This window comes from Phocoena phocoena, chromosome 3 (genome assembly GCF_963924675.1).
Source record: "Phocoena phocoena chromosome 3, mPhoPho1.1, whole genome shotgun sequence".
Classification (NCBI taxonomy): domain Eukaryota; kingdom Metazoa; phylum Chordata; class Mammalia; order Artiodactyla; family Phocoenidae; genus Phocoena; species Phocoena phocoena.
This window is the reverse complement of record NC_089221.1, coordinates 67,852,621-67,875,130: the sequence shown is the minus strand read 5'-3', so window position 1 is coordinate 67,875,130 and position 22,510 is coordinate 67,852,621. Positions and strand designations below refer to the sequence as shown.

Genomic DNA, 22,510 nt, shown 5'->3' with positions numbered 1-22,510 from the left:
ATTTCCTCTAAGATCAGGAACAAGACAAGGAAGGATGTCCACTCTCACCACTTTTATTCAACATAGTTTTGGAAGTCCTAGCCACAGCAATCAGAGAAGAAAAAAGAAATAAAAGGAATCCAACTTGGAAAAGCAGAAGTACAGCTGTCACTGTTTGCAGATGACATGATTCTATATATATATATAATCCTAAAGATGCTACCAGAAAATTACTAGAGCTCATTTGGTAAAGTTGCAGGATACAAAATTAATACACAGAAATCTCTTGCATTCCTATATACTAACAACAAAAGATCAGAAAGAGAAATTAAGGAAAACTCCCATTTACCATCACATCTAAAAGAATAAAATACCTAGGAATAAACCTACCTAAGGAGGCAAAAGATCTGTACTCAGAAACCTATAAGATACGGATGAAAGAAATCAAAGATGACATAAACAGAGAGATATATCATGTTGTTGGATTGGAAGAATCAATATTATAAAAATGACTATACTACCCAAAGTAACCTACAGATTGAAAACAATCCCTACCAAATTACCAATAGCATTTTTTCACAGAATTAGAACAAAAAAATTTACAATTTGTATGGAAGCACAAAAGATCATGAATAACCAAAGCAATCTTGAGAAAGAAAAATAGAGCTGGCGGAATTGGGCTCCCTGACTTCATACTACACTACAAGGCTACAGTAATCAAAACAGTGTGGTACTGGCACAAAGGCAGAAATATAGATCAATGGAACAGGAGAGAAAATCCAGAGATAAACTCAAACACCTGTGGTCACCTGATCTATGACAAAGGAGGCAAGAATGTACAATGGAAAAAAACCAGCCTCTTCAATAAGTGGTGCTGGGAAAACTGGACAGCTACATATAAAAATGAAATTAGAACATTCTCTAACACCATACACAAAAATAAACTTAAAATGGATTAAAGACCTAAATGTACGACTGGATACTATTAAACTCTTAGAGGAAAACATAGGCAGAACACTCTCTGACATAAATTGCAGCAAGATCTTTTTTGATCCACCTCCTAGAGTAATGAAAATAAAGACAAAAATAAACAAATGGGACCTAATTAAAGTTAAAAGCTTTTGTATAGCAAAGGAAACCATAAACAAAATGAATAAACTTTATTTTTTAAACAGCAATATTGATCAGAAGGTACAAAGGTTTCCCATTTTCCTTCTGTCACCACACATGCATAGCCAAACCCATTATCAACATCTCCCACCAGAGAGGTACATTTGTTATAACTGATGAACCTGCATTGACAGATCATTATCATGCGATGTCTATAGTTTATATTATGGTTCACTCTTGGTTGTATATAGTAGGGATTTGAACAAATTTATAATGATGTGTGTCCACCATCATAGTATCATACAGAGTAGTTTCATTGCTCTAAAATCCTCTGTGTTATGTCTATTCATCCCTCCACGCCTTGGCAACTGCTGATTTTTTTTTTCCTACTGTCTTCACAGTTTTTCCCTTTCATGTATGTTATATAGTTGTAATCCTTCAATATGTAGCCTTTACAAATTGGCTTCTTTCACTTAGTAATATGCATTTAAGTTTTCTCTGTAACTTTTAATGGCTTGATAGCTCATTTTGTTTTAGCGTTGAATAATATTCCATGATCTAGATGTACCACAGTTTATCCTTTTACCTACTGAAGGTTGCTCCCAAGTTTTGACAATTATGAATAAAGCTACTATAAACATGTGTGCAGATTTTCACTTCCTTTGTTTAAATACCAGGAAGCCCAACTGCTGGATCATAGGCATCATTTTCATAATTTAGTTTGTTGTTGAATGTTGAGTGAAAAAAGATATAGACAATTCTATGCATGTTTATTTAAATGTACATTAGAGATATCAAATATTACAGATATAGATACATGAATTACTTACATCAAACTCATGATAATTACTACTAGGAGGGGAGTGCAATGCAAACTTTAGTTTTATGTTATGCTTTAGGAAGATAAGAAATAAAAGATCAGTTCTAATGTATTGTATATCTTTCTATTTTTTAATATAATTTTCCAAAAGCTAAAAAGATATATATATATATATAAGTATATATGTATGTGTGTATATATATACATATATACACACACACATATACATATGTATATATATGTAAGACAACAGTATCAAAGAATAAAAAAAGGGAATGGAAGTATGGGAAAAGCTAGTTAATCGAAGACAGAGTTAGTATGCAAAGTATATAGCAAAAGGCCCTGTACAATATAAACCATACAGTTGCCAAGTTCCTTCTCTGTAATTTGTTTGATCTTTATGGGTTGTCACCATTTCCACTTCCCCTATCCTGCTTTCTAACCTTATTATCTGTTATCTGGACAGTGGCACAAATGCTTCCAATGGATCACACTGTTTATAAATTCTCTTCAATCCATTGCAAGTTTTACATGATGCTGGATTATACTATTTTATATATTTCACAAGCCTTGATTACAAAAGGAATGAATGTCTTATTTTTATCTAAATATTCAAGGCCTATGATGATCTGGCACATGCCCTCCTTAAATCCTTTTGTTTCTCCCACCTCCGTCCTTTTCTAAAATACTGAACATTGTTACCCAGACCCATTCTATGTTTTTCTATTTTCTCTTATTAGCTATCTACTGTCCTCAATCATGAATGCCTTGTCCTGTGTCTCTGTATCAAGAGAATCTATCCATCTTTTACATTTTAAAGTTTAAAGTTCAATTCCATTGCCACCTCATCTGTAGAATCTTTCTCAATTTCAAGTAATAGAAGTAAAACCTCCCTTTTGCTTTTATATAAAAATTCATCTATGAGCTTCCCTGGTGGCACAGTGGTTGAGAGTCTGTCTGCCAATGCAGGGGACACGGGTTCGTGCCCCAGTCCGGGAGGATCCCACATGCCACGGAGCAGCTGGGCCCGTGAACCGTGGCCGCTGAGCCTGCGCATCCGGAGCCTGTGCTCTGCAACGGGAGAGGCCACAACAGTGAGAGGCTCGCATACCGCAAAAAAAAAAAAATTGTCTATAAGTTTAGTGCTTATCAGTGTCTACTTCATAATGTAATTGTTAATATATGTAAGTTACCTTTATTTTCTAGCATGTGAGCTCTTAGAGGATGGTTTTTGTATGGATATATACAATTTACCCTCCCTAGTGGAAAGTGTGGAACCCAGGGATGCTGAGGGCCAACTGTACTACACCATTTTATATAAGGACTTGAGCATCCACGGAGTTTGCTCTCCATTGTGAGTCCTGGAACCAATCCCCTGCAGATGCTGAGGGACAGCTGGACTTACATATCACCCACAATGCATAGTACAGTCTGTTGTATTTTTTTTCTTTCATAATGAGATTTTATTGGTTGCTTTGAGGATCAGTACACAGACATTTCAATTTGTACACAATTCTTAACATACATACCAAAAATCTAAAAAATCATGTAGTTGTGATTCTTTTCTGAAGTTATTCCAGTGACTTTCCAGCTTAAAATTTGGAGGCAAATTTTCCTTAACAGGATATCAAGTACCAATATCTTCAAATATTGATATGCTGTTACATCATAAGTCCCACTAATTCACAATTTAATATCATATACACTACATACTCAAATCGTCAATCGTTCACAACACATTAACAAAGTTACTAGAAGAACTGGACTACCATGACCAAAGATGTTACAGAGTGCACGAAATTCTGACAAGGAGAACCAAGATCAAGGGGTGAGTGGTTTGCTTTAGGAAACAATCCTACCAAAAACAACATGGGAAGAGAAGTAATTTAAAGTGTTTAAGACATTAAATGCACAACTGACTCCAAACTACCATTTAGTATGCTTTGTTTTATAGGATATAAAAGCTACCCCCCCCATCTATGGAATCTTAAACTGACACTGAAGACAATCAATGCCTCCCATATTCAATATCCCACTATTTTCTGTTTGTACCAACAAATAAACAACTAGCAAATGATTTCACCTCTTAAAAAAAAACATTTACACTTAACAAATGGGATGAGGTGGGATACCCTCCATTTTAAAAATGTTTCTAGAGCTACTATAAAACTTGGATTTACAAAATAGTTTATAAAAATATTCCTCTGGATTATACAAGGGAGACAGGGACCACTGATAGGACCGGGTGTGTGGTATTAATCAGACTTGGCTTCTTTCTCTCCTGCTTCATCAGAGGCTGGGCTCTCCTCCTTTTTAGTTTCTCCGTTTTCTTCAAGTAGGTCTTAAGTCTGTTGGTAGGCCACTTCGGCCTGTTTTCCTTTTGCTCCCCTTTTCCCTTTTGTTTGCACGTTTTTGTCTGAAGATTTATGCTTTCCTGCCGCCTTTTTTGGCTGCTTTTCCACTTTTGCGGGAGCCTGTTTAGCTGGCAACCTCGCGGATCTCCTCTTGGGCTCTCTTTCACTGCGCCCTCGGCAGAGCTGACCTTGCTCTTGAGCATCCTGGTGGCTGGGCGGGCGCTAGGCGAGTGCCTGCTGGCGTCGGTGCTCCGAGAACCTTTGCGAAGCTGGGCTGCCTGGCCGCTGCCGCTCCTCGCGCCGCCAGAGCTGCTGGGACCCGCCATGTTGTTCTTATTAAGTGATCAAACATATGTTCATTACCTATAGCTTTCAGGAAATATTTCAGGATTTAGCCAAATGTCATGCTTTCCATAATGCCTTTTCCCGTGACAATCAAAGCAACATATTGAGTTCTGGTCCCCAACAAAGTCCACTGACAGCCTTTCACATAGTGGAACTTTTGTACCCTTTTCTGCTCGTCAGTGTCAGTAAAGCCCTTCCTTGCCAATGACTAGAAATATATCAGTGACTGTAAAACTGAAAAAAGAAAGTGGGAAACTATCAACCCTTTTCTCTCAAGAGGCTTTTTGACCACCATGCACATTTGCCCATAGGGTCCCTAACGACCATGAGTTGTGGTATGGTGCGACTTTCACCAAGCCAAAAAGCCCTACCTAGGTACGTGTGGTTTTAGATTGTAGACACATTGTTTTCCCAGTAATTATGACGATCTTTTCATCTTTTCCAGTTTCCTTTGTAAAAACGAAAAAAAAAAAAAAATCAAAACAGCCATTGGCAATTAGACTTCTAGTCTATGAACAGAGAACACTGAGACTACCTACCTGTCCTCTGTTATCCTTCCCACATGTATTCATAAGGTTATTTAAAAAGAATAATTTCAACTCATGTTCACCATCTGAGACATAAAACAACACTTAAATCACTTCTCTGCTAGAATAGTCAGTAATGCATCCACTAACACAAATGTGTTTTTTTTTTTTTTTATTTTTGTAAGGCACTACTTTGTGTGTGACCGAATTTTATCTCAAAACACCATGAATTAGGTAGGAGAGCAATGACATTGACAAATGGGGAAGATCACAAAAAGAGTTTAACTGATTTACCTCTGCTCATTAGTAGTAGCAAGGTTAAGAGAAAATACTGCCTTGCATTTTAACAACAATTATGGCATCTGCTCAGTCTTTTGCTCTATTTTCTTTTTTATATATTGTCTGGTCACTAGAATATAATCTCCTTAAGAGTGCTTATCATTTTTATCTTTCCCAAAGTGCTATGCACGTTGGATAATTCATTAATTTATTATATTAAGCATAATAAATATATTAAGCATATATATTTCTCCCATATTATATTCAATTGACTAGGGAAGATAAGTGCTTCTTTGGCAGCTAATACAGAAATCTAGTATCCATCTCCTGACATTATGTCAGAAATATCACAAGGATTTATTTAAAAGGATTGTATAATTATTTTTGTTTTTTCACAAGTAAAAACATGTAAAGTTATGTGTATAAATCTATACAATATAAATAGAAAATCACCTTTACACCAAGTTATGTTTTTGGTACACATAGGGTAGTCATTTTGTCTCTATGTAAAACATATATCTCTACATTAAATTTGAATCACAATCTGTATATCATTTTGCAACCTACCTTTTTTTGGGGGGGAGGGGTTAATATCTTTATTGGAGTATTATTGCTTTACAATGGTATGTTAGTTTCTGCTTTATAACAAAGTGAATCAGTTATATATATACATATGTTCCCATATCTCTTCCCTCTTGCGTCTATCTCCCTCCCACCCTCCCTATCCTACCCCTCTAGGTGGTCACAAGGCACTGAGCTGATATCCCTGTGCTATGCGGCTGCTTCCCACTAGCTATCTGTTTTACGTTTCGTAGTGTATATGTCCATGCCAGTTTCTCACTTTGTCACAGCTTACCCTTCCCCCCTCCTCATATCCTCAAGTCCATTCTCTAGTAGGTCTGTGTCTTTATTCCCATCTTGCCCCTAGGTTCTTCATGACCTTTTTTTTTCTTTGTTACATTCCATATATATGTGTTAGCATACGGTATTTGTTGTTCTCTTTCTGACTTACTTCACTCTGTACGACAGACACTAGGTCCATCCACCTCACTACAAATAACTCAATTTTGTTTCTTTTTATGGCTGAGTAATATTCCATTGTATATATGTGCCACATCTTTATCCATTCATCTGTTGATGGACACTTAGGTTGCTTCCATGTCCTGGCTGTCGTAAATGGAGCTGCAATGAACATTGTGGTACATGACTCTTTTTAAATTAGGGTTTTCTCAGGGTATATGCCCAGTAGTGGGATTGTTGCATCATATGGTAGTTCTATTTTTAGATTTTTGAGGAACCTCCATACTGTTCTCCATAGTGGCTGTATCAATCTACATTCCCACCACCAGTGCAAGAAAGTTCCCTTTTCTCCACACCTTTTCCAGCATTTATTTTTTCTAGATTTTTTGCTGATGGCCATTCTGAGTGCTGTGAGGTGATACCTCATTGTAGTTTTGATTTGCATTTCTCTAATGATTAGTGATGTTCAGCATTTTTTCATGTGTTTGTTGGCAGTCTGTATATCTTCTTTGGAGAAATTTCTATTTAGGTCTTCTGCCCATTGTTGGATTGGGTTGTTTGTTTTTTTGATATTGAGCTGCATGAGCTGCTTGTAAATTTTGGAGATTAATCGTTTGTCAGTTGCTTCATTTGCAAATATTTTCTCCCATTCTGAGGGATGTCTTTTCATCTTGTTTATGGGTTTCTTTGCTGTGCAAAACCTTTGAAGTTTCATTAGGTCCCATTTGTTTATTTTTGTTTTTATTTCCATTTCTCTAGGAGATGGGTCAAAAAGGATCTTGCTGTGATTTATGTCATACAGTGTTCTGCCTGTGTTTTCCTCTAAGAGTTTGATAGTGTCTGGCCTTACATTTCAGTCTTTAATCCATTTTTTTATTTTGTGTATGGTGTTAGGGAGTGTTCTAATTTCATACTTTTACATATACCTGTCCAGTTTCCCCAGCACTACTTATTGAAGGGGCTGTCTTTTCTTCACTGTATATTCTTGCCTCCTTTATGAAAGGTAAGGTGACTGTATGTGCGTGGGTTTATCTCTGGGCTTTCTATCCTGTTCCACTGATCTATCTTTCTGTTTTTATGCCAGTACTGTACTCTCTTGATTACTGTAGCTTTGTAGTATAGTTTGAAGTCAGGGAGCCTGATTCCTCCAGCTCCATTTTTCTTTCTCAAGATTGCTTTGGCTGTTCGGGGTCTTTTGTGTTTCCATACAAATTGTGAAATTTTTTGTTCTAGTTCTGTGAAAAAATGCCAGTGGTAGTTTGATAGGGATTGCATTGAATCTGTAGATTGCTTTGGGTAGTAGAGTCATTTTCACAGTGTTGATTCTTCCAATCCAAGAACATGGTATATCTCTCCATCTATTTGTATCATCCTTAATTTCTTTCATCGGTGTCTTATAATTTTCTGCATACAGGTCTTTTGTCTCCCTCGGTAGGTTTATTCCTAGGTATGCAACCTACCGTTTTAGTTGTTCACCTAATAATTTATAATCATTCTAACCAGGTATTATTATAGCAACATACTAACGAGGAAAGTATTTAATGGTACCTATTGGAATACAGTTTCAGTTTGTACCTTTCTGAATAGTAATCAAGCAGAGTCAATTCATTCTATTTGGTTTTAATAAATAATTTTTCTACTTTGTAGTAGGATTTTTCTACTTTGTAGTAGGATGTAACTTTTCTACTTTGTAGTAGTATTACTTTAATAAATAATTTTTCTACTTTGTACTTTGTAGTAGGACCAATATTTTGGCACGTATTAGTAAGAATTGAAAGTCTGGGATACACAATGCAAAATAAATCTGCCAGTAGTTTAAAATAATATAAAAGGTGATCAAAATAAAAGTTTTTAAAATTATGAAATAAATCACAGATTTGAAAATTTATATAATTATTTAAACTAGAAGTTCTGAAGTAAGATATTTTAAAAAGTTCATGAGAAAATTAGTGAACTGTAAGAACTGAAGAAATTATCTAGAATACACCTCCAAAACCAGTGTCAGAAGATGGAGGGTTTACAAAACTTGGAAGATAGATGAGATCTAACAGATGAGGGAAAGGAGATACTTTAGAGGTAACGGCTAAACATTTTCTGTTGAGAGACATGCACTCAAAATCAGCAAACACAATGCAAAAAGAATCAATAAAAAATAAATGTACACATCAATATATAATTTTTATACTAACCACCAAAGACAAAGAAAAGATGTTAAAAGTGGCTAGAGGCAAATGATAAATTACCTATTAAGAGTTAACAAAAACAGAAATGAGAAGACAGTAGAATAATTTTTCAAAAGGCCAGGAGAAAGTGTCCACTGGAAAAAAAACTTTTAAAAAATCTTTAAAATTTTGAGTGAAGTAGACAATTTTAGTAATACCAGAATGGAGAAAAGTTTAACAGCAATGAATCTCATTTAAAAAATCTTCAAAACTGTGCTTTTCAAGGAGTAGGAAAATAATATAAAAGGAAATTCTGACATACAAGAAAAATATGTCAAGTAAAGAAAGTGGTAAGTACTTGGGTAAATCTAACCATATATTGACGAAAATATATAGCAATAAGAATGACTAATATCTTAAAATAAAAAGGTAAAAGAAAGATAGAACTATGGTATTTGATTTAAAGGATATGTGAGTCAAGAAAAGGAACACGATCTGAGACAGTGCTTTCTATAGTCCTTGAATTAGTTACAAATATGAAAACTTTAATAAATTTATCCTGTGTTAAATAATGTATGGAATTAAAATACCAAAGATAACCTTTGAAAGAATAGAAACAGAATGTGTACCTTACAAATAAATTTGGGAGTAATATTATATTTTTTAAAAAGTGTTTTAGTCAATCATAACTTAATCAAGCAGTTTTTTAAAAAAAAGAATATTTTCAAAAAGGCCAAAGAAAACTTGACAATGTGATAAAAATGACATTTTGGGTTATATCTATGATAGAATAGCTGATATCAAGGTAACCTCCCCACAGAAGATAACACAAGGTGAATATTAGATAAAAGAATAGATGATAGATTTATACATATATAAAATATATGGAATAGTATATTTGTATATATAGTATATGTTTAAATGCATAAATTTAAACTATGTATACTTTATTCAATATATGTATAACTTATAAGTATTATATATCATATATACATGCATACATATACACATATATGTACATATATACATATAAGGAAAGGTTTAAGAATTATTAGGAAACAACCATGACAACCAGACCTAAGAGGCAAGAACAGGGAGAAAAACACATTGATGTGAGCCTCAAATTCTCCTTGAGATTTTCCCCTTGAAACCTATTTGAACTGAGGACATAAAATCTAAAATGAAAGGATCACAATGGTATCACTAGCTTGAGGTGACTAAAAATTACACTTCAAAGTTATCAAGCATTCAGTATTTGAGGAATCAAAACCCCTGATAATTTATGTGCAATTTTTCTTCAAGATATATGTCAACTTCTAAACCAAATGATAACTTTAAAGAAAAAAGTAATAAAAGTTAAAAATAAATCTCTAAATAGGTATGGTCATAATAGAAATCATAATAAAAATTAGAAAATTCTCAAAATTAAATAATGAAAGCTTCATATGTAAGAACTCAAGAGATGCAGCAAAAATGGTACTGCAGAAGACAATGCTAATTTAGGTGCTATATTAGGGGAAAAAAATAGAGTTTAGAGGAGAAATTAATGAAATTAAAAATAAAGATAAAATAGAATTAACAAACTAGAAAGCTAATTCTTTACAAAAATAAATTGCAGCAACAAAGAGGATGCACCTCACATACCTCGACCTATGAGCATGTAATCTATCAACAGTAACAGCTGCTGTGCTCTGAAATCATTGTCTTGTTTACACCAAGACCACGGGCTTTTCCCAGTTAGAAATGGGATCATAATGTAAGCCTGATCCTGGGAGACATGGGACTCCTCTTGTAGCAGACTTCAGCTCAGGGACTTTTCAAAGGCCTTGCCATGTCTGTTTTGATTGGATAGCTGTATAAGGCACTTTACCCAGCCTTTCCTCCATCTCTTCTTCTATTTCAATCAGTGGTCTGGTGGCTCTCTTAGATCTTCACCATCTCCCTCTCTATTTTCTCTTACATCAGCATTTTCCTTGATGAAACCTTTGCACATTTAATTCCATCTTGGTACCCACTCCTAATAGAACCCAGGCTGATACATAAAAATAAAGTAGCTATTCAGAAATTAATGAGAGAAAAGAAAGCACAAGTAAATATTAGAAATTAAGATATGACATAATTGTAGGCACAACACATTTCTAAAAGATAACAGAATTGTGGACAAATTTATACAAATAAAATTCTAGGTAAAAATCACAAAGTTCAGAGAAATATCACTAAAACTGGCTCAAGGAAGGCGGAGGGAAGCCCTGATTAGTTGTAAGTAGTCAAGATATCAAACAATTTTTTAAATCTATGCCAAAATGGAAGAAAAACCCAAATAATTTTACTGAGAGTCCTGTCAAATATTCAGGAACAAGATAATCCCAGTGTTAGAAGAAATAGTCCAAAGGTTGAAAGTGGGGGACCAATGGGCAGAAAAAAATGCCAGGCATACTCAACAAGATTACTATTATTTTGATGATAACTGTATTTTAAATTTAGGTCTAATATATATTTTAAGTTAATTTTTGTGAAGGGTGTAAATTCTATGTCTAGATTCCTTTTTTTGTTTGTTTCTTGTGAATATCCAGTTGTTCCAGCACTATTTGTTGAAAAGATTATTTTTTCCTCGTTGTAATGTCTTTGTCAATCAGTGGACTGTATTTGTATCTATTTCCAGGCTCTGTATTTTGTTTCACTGATCTATTTGTCTGTTCTTTTTCCCATACCACAATTTCTTGATTACTGTAGCTTTAGAGTAATTCTTTAAGTCAGCAAGTGTCAGTCTTCTGACTTTGTTCTTCTTCAATGTTGTGCTGGCTCTCCTGGGTCTTTTGCAAACTGGAAAACTTTTAGAGATAACAGAGGAGAAAAATCTAGATGACCTTGGGTATGGCAAAGATTTTCTAGATACAACAACAAAGGCACGATCCATGAAACAAATAACTGATAAGCCAGACTTCAATAAATTTCAAAACTTCTAGTCTGCGAAATTCAGAATCAAAAGAATAAAAAAGAACCCAAAGACTGGGAGAAAATATATGCAAAGGACATATCTGATAAAGGACTATTATCCAAAATATGCAGAGAACCCTTCAAACTCAATAATAAGAAAACAAGTAGCCCAAATAAAAAATAGGCCAAAGACCTTAACAGACACCTCACCAAAGAAGCTACATAGATGGCAAGTAAGTCTATGAAAAGATGCTCAACATCATATGTGGTCAAGCAAATGTACATTACAACAATATACCAATACACACCTATTAAAATGACCAAAATCCAGAACACTGACAACACCAAGTGTTAATGAGGATGAAGTGCCACAGGAACTCTCATTCACGGCTGATGAGAACCTCAGATCTTTTGGCGCATAACTTTATGCAGAACTTTGCACTAAGAAATGACCAAATCTATCGTTGCTTCTAGCAGCATAAGGCTGTGTCCCTAGGACGACCTGACCCCTCTGTTAAATGGCTGCCTGAGAAAGCTCAACACTGCCAGGAAAATGTGCTGTTCCTTCTAACCCACATCTGAGGATAGGTCCCTGACTTCCCTTTCCTACAGCATTTATTTAAAATGCCTTACAATTGTGAACGAGTATCTTTAACAACTCAGAAGTATCTTTCTTAAGGACCTGAGAACCATTCCTTTGAAATGTAATCATCAGGAAGGATGGGGCCTCTTTTTCCCAGTGTCCCTGGGAGGGGTAGAATCCTAACTTCAATAACTGACAGCTGGCAAACACAACTGTCCTCATCTCATTTACACTGACCAACCCTCTGTACAGTAAGTCCCCTACATACGAACCTTCAAGTTGTGAACTTTCAAAGTTGTGAGAGTGCATTCGCATGTCCAATCATGTAAGTTAGTTCACATGTCTGGCGTACATTGTCACGTGCATACATCCTCTACAAGTAGTTGTGCTTTTGTGTACTTTAGTGTATAGTACTCTATAGAGTACAGTAGTACAGTATCTTTATTTCAAGCCCAGGATGTCCAGAAACAAGTGTAAAAGCAGCGGTGATGTAACTGGTACAGTACTACCCAGACATCACTGGATCATTTTTTCAAAAGGGTAGATAGAATTGAATCCAGCAAGGAACCAGAACCTGTGCCATTAGTGTCAGGCGTGAGTGAAATTGCAGCTTGCCCTCCGTCTCCTATTGCTGACCATCCTTCAGCTCTGCCATCTCCCACCTCCTCTCCCTCTTCCAGTCAGTAACTCTTCTTGCCTGTTCACTTAATGCCAGCCCCTGTATGCCAGCTGCTGTCCTGTACGACTGGACTTTTCGAGGTACTGTACTGTAAGATTAAAAATGCTTTCTTTATTTTTTGTTTTTTTAATGTATTATTTGTGTGAAAAGTATTATGAAGCTTTTACAGTACAGTACTGTGTAGCCGATTGTGTTAGCTGGGTACCTAGGCTAACTTTGTTAGATTTACAAATAAATTGGTCTTATGAACGTGCTCTCGGAACAGAACTCGTTAGCATGTAGGGGACTTACTGTAACTTCTCTGACTCTATTAAGCTCCCACTTAGCACCTGCCATCCTCCCTTTAAAATACCCTATCACCTCTGCACAAATGGGAAGGGAGCTCAGCTCCCTACCCTACTATCAGTGCTTACTAAATAAAATTTGTTTCTACCAATTTAGCTAGCATCCAGCTGTGTTTATTTTTCACACTGGAAGTGCAAAATGGTACAGACACTTTGGAAGACGGTTTGGCAGTTTTTTTACAGCAAACAAACTCTTACCATACAGTCCAGAAGCCATGCTCCTTGGTATTTACCCAAGTAAGTTGAAAACTTATGTCCTCACAGAAACCTAAACCTGTGTGGGTTTCGGCAATTTATTTATTATTGCCAAAACTTAGGAGCAGCCAAGATGTCCTTCAGCAGGTGAGTGATTAAATAAAGTGTGGCGCATCCAGACAATGGGATATTATTCAGTGCTAAAAGGAAATGAATTATCAAGCCATAAAAAGACAGTGAAGAATTTTAATTACATATTAAGTGAAAGAAGCCAACCTGAAAAACCTATGTATTATGTGATTCCAACTAGATGACATTCTAGAAAAGGCTAAACTATAGATACAGCAAAGAGAACAGTGGTTGCCAAGGATTAGAGGAGAGGAAGGGATGGATAGGTAAAGCACAGGAATTTTAGAGTAGTGAAACAGTTCTGTGTGATACTGTAGTGGTAGGCACATATCATTATAAATGTATTCAAACCCATAGAAATTACAATACCAAGTGAACCTTAATGTAGCCTATGGACTCTGGGTGGTGATGTGTCAATGTAAATTCATGGATTGTAACAAATGTACCACTTTGGTTCTGGATGTTAATAGTGAGAGAGGCTGTGTGTGTGTGTGTGTGTGTGTGTGTGTGTGTGTGTGTGTGTGAGAGAGAGAGAGAGAGAGAGAGAACTCTGTACTTTCCACTCAATTTTGATATAAATCTAAAACTGCTCTAAAAATAAATTCTATTTAAAAATATTGTAAAGTGTGACAAATAATGTTATACCAATTAGAAGAAAAAACAATGTTGCCAATGAACTAAGATATAAGTGCTTGATAGCACTTAGTTTTATTACTTATATAATTTTTTTTTAAATCAGAAGATCTTGTGATATATCACTCTACTGCCTTGCTATCAAAGAATACACAAGAAAAATTAATTGTAAAGGATTTCTGTCAGCTCCTCAGAATCTGCCTCAGTTGCAGAAGTTCAGCAGGATGAATGCTGTGCCCTCCCCAGATGAATGGGTGAGGCAGTGGTATGAAGGCACAGCCAACATGAGATTGCAATGCCACACCCTCTCCAGAGCCCCCACTGGGGTGGCCAAGACCTTGAGGGCTTGTATCACCATTCAGTTTCTGCTTTTGTCCAGTCCTCCTTTTTTTTCTTCTTTCTCCTGGTCACAGTTGTTGATCTCTCGTCACAGTTGTAAATAGCTTGTCTCCCAAAGTCTTTCTCATTTTCTCTCATTGTCTGCCTCCAGATGATATTTCCCTAAACAGTGTGCTGTTTAAAGTCAAGGCCAAATCATTTCTGTTTAATATAAATGTCTCAACACCTCATATAATGCACTTAAAAATGTGTCCTATTCAAGTGTAAAGCCACAGTAAATGTATATTACATTATCTTACTCAGGCTTCCACCAGCTACTGGTATTTAAGTAGGACTTAGAAAAAGGGTATCCAGTTTGATAGGTCTAGATGGAAAAGGGAAAGGTGATACAAGTGACGGACAGCAAAGGCCAGGAGGTAGGAAGGTGCAATGACTATGAGACAGTAGAAACGAAGACAGTTTTTCTGGAGAAGGATGCAACTGGAAAGGGAAATTGGGGCAAGAATAGATTGAGAGGTGGAGGGAAGGCCATCATATCAGAGAGTCAAGCTTGCAATAAGGCTTCTACTAAGTGCTCAGCTTCATGCCCAGGTACATGTTAAAAAGTTGCAGCTTGTATTTGACAAACCATTGTTATCTTCCATTTAAAGTGGTAGGTGGTGTAAAATGTTTGTTTACAGCAGTTACCACTTGGGCAAACTAAATGCCCCCTAATCTATTGAAATTTAATCTTTTGTTTATATAGTGGGATTGTTATTATCTACCTTTTCCTTACCATATTTGCCAAATTATATACTAATCATCTATAGATATATTGCAAAGGTTCTTAAAAAATAGGATCTAAAAATTAAGTCATTTACATTCTCCCACTTGATGGTCTTTAAAGCTCACAAAATATATTGTTAAAGTTATATTGCAGATAGAGAGGAAGCAATAAATGTGAAATTACCTTTAGACAACTGAGCCACCTGGTGGATCTTGTACCTAAGAACTTGGCTTTCCTCCTTCACATCATGTTTTCTTAAGGACCACAAAATTCTCAAAACCACCAGCAGATTTCTTAAAATTTACTTGACCAGAAAACAAAATCAAATTAAAGGGCAAACATGAAGTCAGTGAGACAAAGATAGCCATGCCTTCCCTTTGTTTGCCTTGGGCAAGCATGCCATGAAATGAAAGATCCAGTATCTTTCTACACATTGACCCACACAGCCCTGCTACCTTGAAGGCAGCCACACCACACTCAGAACTGTTGAGGATACACTGCCAAAAGTGCAGAAGGCCTTGGCAGCGAAGAGCAACATTTTGCCTATTTGTACTGTGCCCATCGCAGTGACAGCTGCTGAGACAGATTTCAAAGTCATTTACGCTGCCAGTTAGCAGCGTATTTCTATCCTTGGCACCTCTTTCAAGAATAGCAAATGCCAGCTGTTCCTTCTGGCCTCCGAGGTGGTGCATAGAATTGCTTCTGCCTCCAAAATAAATAAATAACAGCAACAGTAAGTAAAATCTAAGCTGAGATAGGGGATAACCAATCCCAAATTTCTATTTGCACTTCCAACTAGCACATCAATACTTTGGCTCATGCTTTATCCAAAACATCATGCCACTCCTAATCTTTCCTGAAAATACAAACAAAACTGAAAAAAAAAAATCTGCTAATAGCCTGGATGATGTGTTATTTGAGGGCTTGGAGGAATTTCAGTATGCTCCCTAAAGAGTGCCAGAAAATATCAATATCCTATAAATCTCAGTAGTCAGTGCAGTGGTTCCTATCCAAACCTTGTTGGTTTCATAAAAGTTTTAAAAATACTATGGTGATTATATAATAAAATCTAATTAATGGGGAAAAAGACTTCTTAAAATATTTGGGGCATGTGGGAAAGACCTAGATAAAGAAACCTGTTTATATATAGGTTCATTCTTATTCCACATAAACATAGCACTGATAAAAAATAGAGGATGGCATCATGTTTAATTAAACCTTAAAATACTTATCTATTATTATAAGACCTCCATAAATACTTAATAAGCTTTCTAGTTCCCCTTTTATAAATATTTTTTCATACTTTTTATCTTTTTTATTTAAAATAGACTCATAAATACATTAGCATAACATTGAAAAAAATCTATTTTTACCGAACTCTTACAGTCTGTCAGTAAAGGAAGAAAAAATTAAGTTAAACTTTCCTGTTGGTTTTAAGTTCTACATTGGAAGTGCATGTGTTTTTAATTATTTTGATAACATTTCATAAAAAACATTGCAATATTTGTTCAAATCAACATTCAAACTGATAAGCATTCTGAAGCTTTCCCATCTCTGATTATATAAGATTTTGGTACAATGCCTATCATTATAGGTTAAGTGTCGGTCTTAAATTGAGAGGAAAATGAGAACATAATTGTTATTCATTTCTTCTAATTTTTGGTTATATTAAAGGAATATGTAAAATAAAGAGATTTCAACTGATGAGCCAATGGCCCAGTAATATGAACAGCCCCTTAAGATATGATTGTGCTACTCATTTAATATGTTTTAAACTTCATTCTAATTTAAGGTGGATTCAGGAAAGTAGGAGAATATATTATAATTCTTGTGCACATGGGATTAAAATTACACTGTACATTTAAAAATCTACATAATATCTGAGTCATGACAAATATGTGCTTCTCATTCCAGCTACTTTCTACCAGGCTGTTACTCTTTCATGTTGTTTACTTTTTCATAGAAATTAACCAGTTCTTTCAAAGGAGTCAAACATTTATTCATCCAACACCCAATTTATTCTTTCTACTCTTTAAAACATTTATTCATTTCATACATAGGCTCTTCTTCTTTCCCTTCAGAATTGAAAGCTTGCCTGTTTCTCAATTTGATTTTATAAAATCTATCATGTTACATTTGAAAGACAAAGGATTCTCCACCTAAGTCCTTTTATTCCCATCAATGATTTTTATATAGACATTGAAATCATTCCTCCTCTCTTTCATGTCCCCCCAATCCAGCCTCCTCTCAAAACAACTAACGTTTCTAAACCTTATATTCTTTCCATTTGCAAACATACAAGCTACAAAGTTGAAGCAGTTGTTTTACAATGTCCTTAATATTACAAATGTAGAAGGACTATTCACATATTTGGTACTATCAGAAATGCCAGCTTGGGCTTCCCTGGTGGCGCAGTGTTGAGAGTGAGCCTGCCGATGCAGGGGACATGGGTTCGTGCCCCTGTCCGGGAGGATCCCACATGCCGCGGAGAGGCTGGGCCCGTGAGCCATGGCCGCTGAGCCTGCGCGTCTGGAGCCTGTGCTCCGCAACAGGAGAGGCCATAACAGTGAGAGGCCCGTGTACCACAACAAAAAAAGAAATGCCAGCTCTCAGATGGTGCTCTCATAGGATATCATACAAACCTGGCCCATAGACACATTCATTGTTTTGACACTTGAGCCACAAGGTTAGCATCCTACATTCAGGGAGGTTTATGTGACCTTCTTTAAACATCTTTTGGGATGTGTTTTATTATCAAATTTCCCCTAGCAAAAATATTTTTAAAATAAAGCATTCAGTTTAGGCCCTTACACACGGATGAGTTCCATTCCAAGAGCACATTCATAAGTCCAACAAAGTTAACCTAGATACCCAACTAACACAATCGACTATATAGTACTGTACTGTAATAGGTTTATAATACTTTTATGTATTAATAATACATTAAAAAAACATTAAAAAAAATTTTAATCTCACACTGCAGTACCCTGAAAAGTACAGTAGTACAGTACAACAGATGGCGCTTCTTAGCAGTACCAGCTACATCACCGCTGCTTTTATGCTTGCCTCCGGACATCCTGGGCTTGAAATAAAGAAACTGTGCTACTGTACTCTACACAGTACTGTTCGGTAGAGTACACAAAAGTACAACCACTTGTAGGGGAGGCACACACGTGACAATGAATGCCATACACGTGAACTAACTTACATGATTGGACATGCGAATGCACGTTCACATCTTTGAAAGTTCGCAACTTGAAGGTTCGCATGTAGGGGACTTACTGTATAGGATTAACTTAAGTTTACTAAATACATAAAGTTTAGAATTTTGATTCCCTTTTTTTCTGAAATGATAGTTTAAGACTAGAAGTCCTATTTTGTTACTGACTCAAAATTTAAGTAAGATTTTGTTTTTTTTGACTTTTGTTTTGGTTTTAGTACAAAGTGTTTTTGTTTTTTTTCACATTGTTCCTGGCTTTCGCTCCAGAGGTTCTTTGTTGGAGTGAGTACACATGTATCTTGGAGGAATTTGATCTACCACCTCCGGAACTTATTCTGTAGATATGGCATCAGGAAAACTCATCTCTAGTTTCTTGGTGTTGAGAATGTCTAAATAAACTTACTAACCTTGTGTATCTTTGCCTTCAGGTTAGAATCTGATTTTTCACTATGTCTTGGTATTTTTAATACTTTTGTGTTTGTGGTTTCTTTAATAATTTAACAACTATTTATTTAGCAGCTAGTACATAACAGGCACATAACACATTATCTCTAAAAATTCATAACTACCCTGCATTTTACATTTAAGGACACTGAAACCCAGAGAACCTGAGAGATTTGCCCCAGAAAACATAGCTTAGGAATATAAAAACAGGCTTTGAATTCACACTTGCATAGTTCCACAGAGTGTATTTTTTTTCTCAAAATTACTACCATACCTTCTGGTTTATTGTTAAATTTTTTAATCTAAATTTAATATGGAGAGGAGAACTGGATTTAGGGGTAGGTTGTCATAGGAAACTTCAGCTGTATCGATAGTAATTAAGACTTTTACAAGACATATATTCATGTGTTTATTAAAAATAAAATATGTACTTTGAAATGCAGTTGGACTTCAAGTTTATGAGGTTTCTATTTTAATAGCTGAGTTAGAAAAAAAATGTACCATTAAACTCTGGAAGTAGAATTAAGTATTTTGTGGTAAATCATGGACTAGTTTAGTTATAATTATCTGTTTGATTGTGGCAAAGCTGAGGTCTGGCTTTAGTCTTTTATCAGTAAAGATTCTGCTTTATGAGGAAATTTTAAGAAGAGTGTGTTTTTTCCTCAAAAAATAGATGTGAAAAATAAGAAGCAGTTATTCCCTAGGAAAGATACAACTTGAGACCTAGGTCTTTGACTGGGATTTTTTGCTGTGTTGGTCACTTAAGACATACTTAACTCCCCAAGCGTTTCATGTGTTTCTCTACTCAGAAGTTTCTCTCCTACATGTAATTTCTCTCCTACATGTTATTTTCCAAGTGCTTGAGCCGGTCTAGACCAAGAAGTGTGTGTGTGTGTGTGTGTGTTTGTGTGTGTTTTGGAAGGGACTTTTGACCTTATTGTTTGATATGTCTTAGAATTACACTTAGTCACAAGATTTTTCATGCAAGAAACATTATACTATGCTATGTAATAAAATCAACTAAATAATGAATACTTTATTAAAGTGAAAATTATTTGCAGCCTTCTTGGGAATCACGGCTAGGCCCCAACAATACCAAGCCTCTCATTATCAAAGATATTCAATAGCAAAGACATGTCTAGAAAAGATTTGTAATATACATTTTTGGAGGCAGAAAGGATAGATAAAAGCATATGCCCATCATATTGACAACTAAGTTTGTATCAGTCCCCTTATGGGAAAATTATGAGTGTAACAGAACATGAAATGCTTCCAGGAGAAAGCAAATTACCAAGTATGATAGATTTCATTATGGCAGATCAGCAGGTGATAGACGCAGTAGACACAGCAACCAGGATGTGGGCGTATTATAGACTGTTGACCCTGCTATAAGCTTCCTCTACTGATCATTAGCCCTCAAGGATCTGATGTGTTCCTTTGGCCTGGAACATATATCCACAATCAGTATAGAATTTTAGCTACAATTAGTTGACTCAAGAAAATAACAAAAGGTTGTCCAAATCAAGAGCAAAGAACATCAAGACAACAGCAACTCTATTTCCAAGTTAGAATTTTAAGCAGAACGTGAGGTTTTTTCTTACTCTTAATACTATTCAAAAGAAGTTTCTGAGACATTCAACTTTTTGTGCAAAAAATATTGAAAGTTCTTTTCCTTAGCTATATGCTTTATGGAAACTTGAGTTTTTGTCTTAATAAATCACACAATGTCTTTAATAGAAATATATGAAAATATAGATTATCCCATATCTGAATAATAACAAATTTGAAATTTAATGCATTAGAAAATAAAGCTGAAATATGAAATGTTTGGAACGGGTTTTCATTTCTTATTCCCTTATGCTAAATGTACCTTGTAAATTTATTTGTGGCTTTTCCTTTAAGGATGTGACTTATGTTTCAAAAATTGTAAGATTTTGTTTGAAATGTCATCACCACCACATAGATTACTGAAATTCAGTTCACAAGCCATGATAGTTCCATTTGTTCAAGGATGTAGAAAGAAGACCGCTTGATTTTGTAAAGCTAGACTGCTGAGCAGCAAAATAGCTATGGTTTAGTTCATGATTGTATCTAACTGGAATCAGCAGTTAGAGAATAAGCAAATCAGACTAGGCACCTTTAGGACACCATGTGAACTCGTTCGTGTAAAAAGCCAGATTTACATCCTTAGGAGCAAGCTATTGTTGATTGTCTCTTCCTATTGCATAGGATGACATAAGGAACTTGCAATATGTTCATTAATTGCATGTGTGGTGCATTTCAGAGGTTAATGTACAATAGTAAGATTAAAAGTAGCCTGAGAATAAAATGAAATCCAAGTTTCAGGACCTTTGGCTTTACAGTCTCAGAATATGCTAGTGGAAAATCAAGGTGATTGTTATCCATGTTTGGCGTACATGTATACTTAACAGGAATATTTTCCCCCATTACACATCAACATGTTAACAACTATTATTCATCAGCCAGTCTCATCTAGCAGTATCCTACTTACCTGCTGATTTATTAAATACAGGAAAAAAATTGATACACTTCAAACGTTTTAAGCAACATTTGAGGTTAATTCAAGTTAACTAAAATCTCAGTGACATTGATCTTACCTACTCTAAGTAACTACACATGAAAAGTAAGAATGGATCCAGTGAAATCGAGAGTGAAGTTTAGTGTTTACAGAAATAAAGGTATGTAAAAACATGATAGAGGGAATTGAAGTGATAGATTAAACACTTCTCATTCTCCAGTAGCAGTAATTGAGAATCTTTTTCAGTGTAAAAGTCTACTTGAATATATGATAAGTATGTGGAAAAATTACCTAGAAAAAAAATTTACCTGACCAGCATTTAGTACTGTCAGTGTTTTAAATTTTAGCTACTTTAATAGGTATGTAGTGGTATCCTGTTGTTTTAATTTGGAATTTAATAATAACATATGAAGTGGACTATCTTTTCACATGCTCGTTTGCATCTGTATACCTTCTTTCCCATGCAATCTTGAGGAAGTCAGTAAACTTCTCTGGATCACAAAAAGTTTAACAAGCAAATTAGTTCCTCTACTGGAGAAGTAAGATGACAAGAAGTTCATGAAGATAATAATGAATGTTTAAAGTTATTTTCAAATATAAAAGGACAATGATAAATATTTACATGATTGGGATTACTAAACCCAGAATGTGGAAAAGTTGATTGTATTCAGTAATTGTAACTTATATAGTAGACCAGTTCTTTCAAAACATGGGACCCAGTGTTCTTTATACTATATCTTGTCAGTATGATGTTATTATCCACGCTTCTCTTGCTCATTTGCATAACTGGGTGATCCTGATCTGACTTATCACCTCTATTTTTTTAATAAATATCCATATTATAACCTTATATTCCATTGTATTTTCTCATGGTCTCAAAATTCTTGATTACTGGAAATATATTATGATCATACAGTTCACCTTTCAGTATATAAAAAGTAGGATAAACATTTCTGCTCCCTACAATAAAAATAGTTCACATTGGAGCAGCTGGTGATACTTCTGCATGCTGGGAAAAATATTTCACTGACAGGCTCTGTCATCCGGTTTACTGAAAATGACAATGAGACAATTGGTCTAGTAAGTTACCAGACACATTTCTGACA

General features: G+C 35.3%; 1 pseudogene; it reads right to left on the bottom strand.

The window, feature by feature from the left end:
• Nucleotides 1-4,164: 4,164 nt before the first annotated feature.
• LOC136121443 (non-histone chromosomal protein HMG-14 pseudogene) lies at nt 4,165-4,466 on the bottom strand (annotated as a pseudogene).
• Nucleotides 4,467-22,510: the final 18,044 nt, after the last annotated feature.